Genomic DNA, 7,610 nt, shown 5'->3' on the forward strand with positions numbered 1-7,610 from the left:
ATGGAATCCCACTAGTAACAGTGAAGTTTTTCCAAGGATAGAAGCCTCAAAGCATCACTGTGAGTAGAAAAGAAAAATATTTTTATGCCCAGTTGATGGACAGGGAAGTAGAAGTTCTTTAATTACTTCCTCTGCATCATCATAAAACTAGGTTTACATGAAGAATGAGTTAGAATGAGAGCACAGAGGTTTTCTCTTCCAGCCCTTTATTTATTTCCATGTTTCTCTTTCTTTCAAGAGACTCTACATTATAATTAAATTAACAGCAAATATGGTTAAAGTAAGTGGTTCAGTTAAGGTTTTCTGGAACATTATATGTAGAGACAGCTTTCAAGCAAGAGTGGATTTTTTCTTTCTCTTTCCTTTTTTTTTTTTTTTTTTTCTCTGCAGTAAGCCTCCATTTCCTGCTTTCTTTGAAAAATTGTACTACGAATTATCAAGAGGTCACATATTCTAGCATTCAGCAGGAGCTGCCAAACCTGCAGTAAATATTCTCTTTAAAGTAACATCTTGCGTGTTTCATTTCACACATGGCCCCGGAGCTTATAGGTCATGCACAAATACAATGGTGGTCTTTCATGACCACAAGAGTTTCTAAATTTCTGTGTTTTGCATCCTCTCCATCTGTGTGACTTATTCTGGTCTCATAACTTTACAAATAATGACCCTGGCATATTCAGAATTTTGCTTTTCACACCTCTCTCCCCGCAAATGTGAAATTAATTGGTTCACAGCTCTTTGCAGGATTGCATGTAATTCAGTTTAGGGCATTGCTAATGCTCTTGGAGGTCTTTTACAGCTAAATCATTCTGTGATTCTGCATCTGCTCTAGGTCATACCAAGCGTCCATCTAGCCCATTGACCCCTGCTAGCAATGTCCATGCAAGGAATTATTGAGGAAAGCAAGGAAAGGGCAAATACACCAAGTCTCTGCAACCTCCCAGCTTCTAGGACAAGTGAGTAATTGTATAATATTCTGATGTGAGCTGTACAGCACCCAGAACCATTGGTGTACAAAAGAAGGTTATTAAGAAAGGATTTGGGGTAATTTTGATGAGTATAAAAATCAGGTTTCAGCTCCTACTGGACATGGAAATGATTGATTGGATAAGAGTAAAAAATGGAATTCACAAAAGCTCAGGACCTTCCTTTCCATGAGGTTTTGTGGCTACAGGAATTCATGGCTACAGGAACTGGAAGACCAGAATTACAAGAAGAAAGAACATCTGTGCAGATTAAGAACTACAGTTTTTTTACCCAATATTGATACATTATAAATCTTAATGTATTTGTTCTCTCCAAAAGACTGAACGAAGATTTGTAATTTTTTTTAACTTCAAGTCATTAATGTCAACCGTATACTTAAATGATAATTAAATCACTGCAAACTCCTTTTGGTTTAAGGATTTCTATCACCCATTATTCTGAGTGTTAATAACTATAAGCATCTATTATCTACATGCCACCTGAGTGCTGAAAGGTCCCACACAGGCCAGTGTTGATCCTGATGTCTGATTTGTAGCTGTTTGCAGGACTTTTAAGGAAATGACTGGTGACATTTACAGATGAAAAAGCACATGGACACCAGCAGATTAGTACCCTGGTCTTTTGCTTTGAGGTTTGGTATCAAAAGAACTGAAAACTTTTTAAAAATGCAAGTGAAACTAAGTCTTACTTGGTACCTCCAAGCATCAAAGTTTGATCTATTTTTATGCCTTTTTTCTTCAATATTTAGTGCTTCATACACAGGAGAAGTTTGCGTTGTGTTACTTCAAATTCAAACTTATCAGATCAAACTGTACATCTACTATGCAAGTGTGATAATGATAAGATTATGAAAATCCCATTTAGGGTTTTTCAAACCATGTTCTTGGTTTCCCATGCAGTACTCCACATACCCACAGTGGGCCTTTCTTGCATTCACTCTAGCAAAGACATTGTCCACAGCACAAGATTGCTCCAAGGCCTCAAGTGAGATCAAGGAATGTAATTTCTGGAGAAAAAAATCATAAAAGCTATGTATTAAAGAAGTTCATGGCTGGTGAAACTCTAGGTATCTAGTTTTGAACCAAAAAACACAAGAAATGCATTCCCCATGTAATGTTATCAAAAATCTGGCCATTGACTTCCTACAAGTCTCTCAGGAGATAAGACTATTAATCCAGTAATCTGATTTCTTTGTATCATTTGATTTCCTTTCATCTCTCTACATAAAAGCAAGTATTTCAGAAGGGAAGTATTTTATTTGAAAACTTTGAGTTGAGAAGAAACCATTTTTTTGTGGTTAAAGTGTAAGTTTGTTCAGCACCAGTACTGTTCAAAAGTGTCCACTATTTTTCTTTTAAATTTGTTCAATACCAGTTTCTCTTGAAGTGACTCTACAAAGACTTCTTTGGACCCAAGTTTTCTCTCTACAAGAAATTCCTGGTTGGAATTTCATTCTTTGTCTAAATAGTCTCTCTATGTTCTTACTCACACCAGTCTGTCATCGCTCTCTTTCATCACAACACAAATTGCTTCTGTAGCATCATATCTACACCTGCTCTTTCTGTAGGAAGCCAAAAGATAATGACAAAAGCTTATCAACATCCCTTAAAGACAAGAGGAATTCTCCTTGTTCCTTCCCTGTCTTTCTAACAGAAGTGGTCTTCTGAGTTGCTCGAGCTCCCCATAATTGCTAAGCAAGTCACATTTACAATAACCCATAGTGAAAAATTGTACTTAGTGGCTTGGGTTTTCAGATCCAATCTTCTTTCCAAGGACAATTGGAATAAGTGGTATGGACTGCAATTTTCTTCTCTTTGTTTTGGAGGGAACAGTGCTCACTTTTAAGTCTTCAGTTCATTCTTATTTAAAAGGGGTGTGCAGCAGCCCTTAAATACAGAATACCAGCATAAACAGGTCCCTGGAATCATCACAATGGCCAAAAATGTAGATGAATAGACAAAGGCCTGCTAAAGGTTTAATTCCTACTAAATGAGGAAAAGAGAATTTTGGAAGCCTTAACTTTCAACTCACTTTCAAACCAGTGGGATAATAGTTTCTTTGAGAGGCAAAATTAAAGAAAATCTTTTAAGTTTAGATTTATTCTGCATGGTATTTTCCTAGCTAGGTCAGCCATTTCAATCCTTTTTAAAATGTTCCACCTTTCTCCTCTCATGTATTAGCCAAACAAAGCCTCATGAAACAATTCTGAGTTTGCAAACTGATCAAAGAAGCTGATATTGATTTTTCTTTTTGTAAAAACAGTTTGTCTATAAGATGCCAAACTGGCTATAATTTCAATGTAGCTTGAATAGTTTTGCTTGTTTAGGGAATAGAAGTTGAGTTTTATATTTGACCTTCTTGAATTTCAGGTGAATATTTTACAGTTTTGATGAATATTGAACATTTTTGCTAGCAGTAGTGCCTGAAAGGTATTCATTCATAACTCCATACCATGCTGGCTCTTTACAGCATATCAGTTTTATGAATGCCAGAGTAGACTCAGTGGGATCTTTAACATCTCTGATGTACGATGTGGAACAATGGCATGGTGCTGAGTAATCTGATTGACAACCTGAGACAGTCAATCAGGTGCATATCTGTCTGCATTTTTTTCTTTAACTCATCTTGGCTTCAATCTGCCTCATTTTGTTGTGAGGGAGTTCTGCATTGCAGCTTAAATAAAGCTTGGTTAAGATCAAGTGAGTAAAATTTCTTCATTAAAAATGGAGGACTAGATTGTTCACACATAGGAAAAATGTGCATGGATTTTAGGGAACTGTTTTGGTTCAAATTCCACAATAAAACCCATGTATTGAAAATAAGTGATTTGATTTTTAGTATAGTGGTGCTTTGCTTACTTCATTTAAACAAAATGTTGATAATAATAAACTTGGTAATATCAAGCAGTTTCAAACTGTGGTGAAACAAAATGTTCTGCATTGAGTTCATTTGACATGAACTGAATTTGTTTTACAAAGCTATTCTTTCTAATTTTTTTCATGGTGATTCCAACCAAAATTGTCAGAAATTTTCAAAACAAAAATTAAATAAACCCCAAAGTATTCTCTCAGTTGTAACTTTGAAAAAAATTACTGTGAACCAAACAGCACAGAGGTTTATGTCAGGTTGCTGCAGGAGAAATAGATTTGATGTGCAATGCATGGTAGTATGTAGATATTTGTGAACAAGGAAGCATGTAACTCACCTAGTGCAAATGCTTAATGAGGCTTTTTAAAAAGCCCATTGTCATAATATTTATGACATGAACTGATTTTGTTTAAGGATTATTTAAGAATAATTTTCAGTATGTTTAAAATTATTCATTGTTGTATTTTTATGTTTTGAAGAATAATAGGGTTCCTTATGCTACAGATTCCAAAAGAAAGGGATTAGATCTATGAAATGGACTAGTGTGGAGTATTTTAATACTGAATATGGGCCTTGTCTTTTATTACACATCTTCTGTATGCAGGATTCTATGTTGCAAAAGTTATAACTGTTCTTGAAGTCAAGAACAACAGCGCCTAAAATACAGGTGATTAATCCCAGCACATCCAGAGCACCTCAGCCAGTTGGTTATGTTCATTAGCCAGTTAATGGAGAGAAAGGATTGTCTCTGGAAGACAGGGCTGAATGTCTGGAAGTGTAGACAGGGAGTTGCTCAGAATCACCAACAGCAACTGTCCAGGAGTGTGTCCTCACTACCTTTTTCTGTGATTCACAACTGAGCCCCTGCATCCCCTGCAGTCTCTTCTGAGGCTAAATAACCTTCAGAGCAACATCCCCTCTGTGCTAAAGGGGATGTGACACCAGGGCCCACTTCTCTCATGGTAGATCAACAACTACTAAAAGTAGACCTTTGGTGTGCAGGCATGTTGATGTGTAACTTCAGCACCCTGGGCTGTCCTTTACCACCAGGCTGTTGAATATTTGGGAGAATCAGAGGAAGCAGAATTACCTTCCACATCTCTTGTTGAGATTGATTACTCAGATATTCATGGACAAGATTTGAAGCAAATGAGAATTTGGCAGGGGAAGGGGAGGGAATAGTAGTTAGAGAACAGCTGAGAATAGGCAAAGATGGCATTCTGATACCTGGAAAATTATACATCCAACCTATTTGATAAAAGATACTGTGGGAGGGAGAGGATATTCTTGTGTCTGACACTGTTGACTGAAAATCTTGGTCCTATGGAGAAAGTTTAACTTTTTGCAATGGTAAGAGAGAGATACAGGATGGAAGAATTCCAAAGCAAAATGAGGCTAGAGAATGGAAACTAAAGAATAGACTAGGTTAGAATAATTCAAACTGGAAGGAAAATACAATGACCATCTAGTCCAACTACCTGGCTGCTTCAGGAATGACTAGGAGTTAAAACATATTATTATCTACATTACCCAAATGCCTCTTAAACACTGGCAGGCTTCCATCATGTCTCCAGGAGCCCTGTTTCAGTGTTTGATCACCTTCTTGGTAAAGATATCTTGACCCCAGAGAGAAGAACTCAGCACTTCCCTCTGCCCTTCCCATTTTCAGGAAGTTGTTAGAGAGCACGAGGTCACCCCTCAGCCTCCTCTTCTCCAAGCTGGACAAGCCCAGAGCCCACAGCTGCTCCTCACAGGACATGACTTCCAGCCCTCTCACTGGGGTGCAATCAGGGACCTTCACATCCTTCTTCAGGGGTGAGTCCCAGCCTTGCACCCAAGGCTGAGAAATTGGGATAATCTCTTTTTCCTGGCTGGTTGTGCTGGGTTTGGTGCACCCCAGGATGGGGTTAGGGCTCACTGCTGGCTCTTGGAGAGCTGCTGACCAGCCAGCACCCTCAGATCCTTGTCTGCAGGGCTGATCTCAGCCACTGCTGCCCCAATTCATTCTTGTGCCCTCTGTGGCTGTTCGGCAGATTCATCACAGATATGATGTTTCATCTTGTTAAATTTGATCCCATTAATCGTTGTGCAATGCTCAAACCTCCCATCACCCTCTGCACAGGGAGACCACCTCCCAGTTTAGTATCATCAGCCAGCTTGCTGGTGTTGCATTCAATTAGCCCTTTAGGTTTTCTGCACCCTTTTCTTCTTGCACTGAAGAATGTATTCCTTTATTATGCCTTAGCCTGTTGTGATCAGTGGAGTAATTCTGATTTATATGCAGGAGAGGAATTGTTAACATTAACCATGTAATGGTTCATGTAATATCTGGGACAATTTACGAATCATTTACTAAATGAAAGGAGAGTACAGCTAGATTGACTTGGAACATATCTGTACCCTCCTATTTCAGGTAAATAAGTTTTGGCATCTAGTTTGCTGGACCGGTGACATTTTGGAGAAACACCAATGTCTTAATTTTAGCTCAACAGTGCCTTCCATTTGGAAGAATCCTAAGGTTCCTTTGCCCTGAGTACAAATGACTTCTCTTTCTGTACATTTGGTGAGGATTTAAGACAGGAATTTTCTTCCTCCATTACACTTTTTCCATAGCTATTTTGCGCATAATGGTGTTCTGATCTGAGAAAAAAAAGATTTAAGAAGAGACATGAGAGGAACATGACAGTGCAACTATTAACTTCTTATGCACTAGGAAAGAGTTTCTTGTTCTCAAGATCTTCAAAACAAACAGAAAGTCAATCCGTTGAAAAAGGTGACATAATAAAACCCAGATCTCTCCTCTACTTTCCTCAGTATAAATTATACTATTTTCTACAGAATAACAGTCCAGATCTTAATATTGGCAAAAAGGGCCCCCCAAACAGGAAATGCATGTTTCACTTGCTCTGTTCAGGCACTTTAACATACAAAGATGCTCAAAGTCTGAACTGATGAGTTTCTTTGGCAGTGATTATCCCACAACAGTATTTCATTAAGCAGTATGGGGGATTTCCTCTTTACTTCCTCTCCAGGCTTACTCACAGATACCACAGATGCAGATCCCTCAAATGACAGCCTTTTTTCCCCCTTCCTAAACCTCCAAGAATTTAAAGATTCCTTTTAGAATAATAAATTTCCCTTTTATTGTGACTCAGACTTATTCAGTCCAATCCAGCCTGTGCAAACACACATGCAGCTTTAAATTAGCATTTGTGAACAAGCTGGGTTTCTTTGGCTGTTTGCTGAGACTTGGCAGTTCAGTTCTTTGAGGGAAAAAGAAAGAGAGATTCACGTCTATTTATGGCTTGATTTTCAGACATGCTGAGTACCTCCCGTGGACTTTGAGAGCTGTTCCTCTGGAAATCAGGTCACTGATGTGATGCTGGAAGGAGAAAGCACAAGGAAAAAGAAGGGCTCTGATTTTCAAACACAAATGTTTATACAGTTTGGGGAAGAGAATAAAATGAATAAATAAACCTGTTTTAAAACGTCTTGTTTGGAACTATGACTGAGCTCCGTATTTCAGACTGAGTTCACTACTGAAAAATGCCTGTGTGCACAAAAGCACTGACAGGCATCTATTTTGTAGCATAAGCAGAATGTTTGCTTCTCTCCCTAGACAACTTGCTAGTAAATCACTAAAAGCTTTCCCAGTGCAAGTCCAGCACTGGCTGGAGAGGTTCTTGCTCTCCTGCCTATCTCAGGTGCCTGTCACTGCCTCCAGCCAGAGGCTCCTGTCCTCTCAGCACAGTACA

At 38.5% G+C, this 7,610-nt stretch overlaps 1 long non-coding RNA gene across 1 annotated transcript; it reads left to right on the forward strand.

The window, feature by feature from the left end:
- Positions 1-690: 690 nt before the first annotated feature.
- Positions 691-7,331, forward strand: LOC132333413 (uncharacterized). The gene is made up of 2 exons (XR_009488159.1): positions 691-956; positions 7,172-7,331. It is a non-coding gene; the product is annotated as an uncharacterized LOC132333413 (long non-coding RNA).
- The last annotated feature ends 279 nt before the right edge of the window (positions 7,332-7,610 follow it).

This window comes from Haemorhous mexicanus, chromosome 1, assembly GCF_027477595.1.
Source record: "Haemorhous mexicanus isolate bHaeMex1 chromosome 1, bHaeMex1.pri, whole genome shotgun sequence".
NCBI lineage: Eukaryota > Metazoa > Chordata > Aves > Passeriformes > Fringillidae > Haemorhous > Haemorhous mexicanus.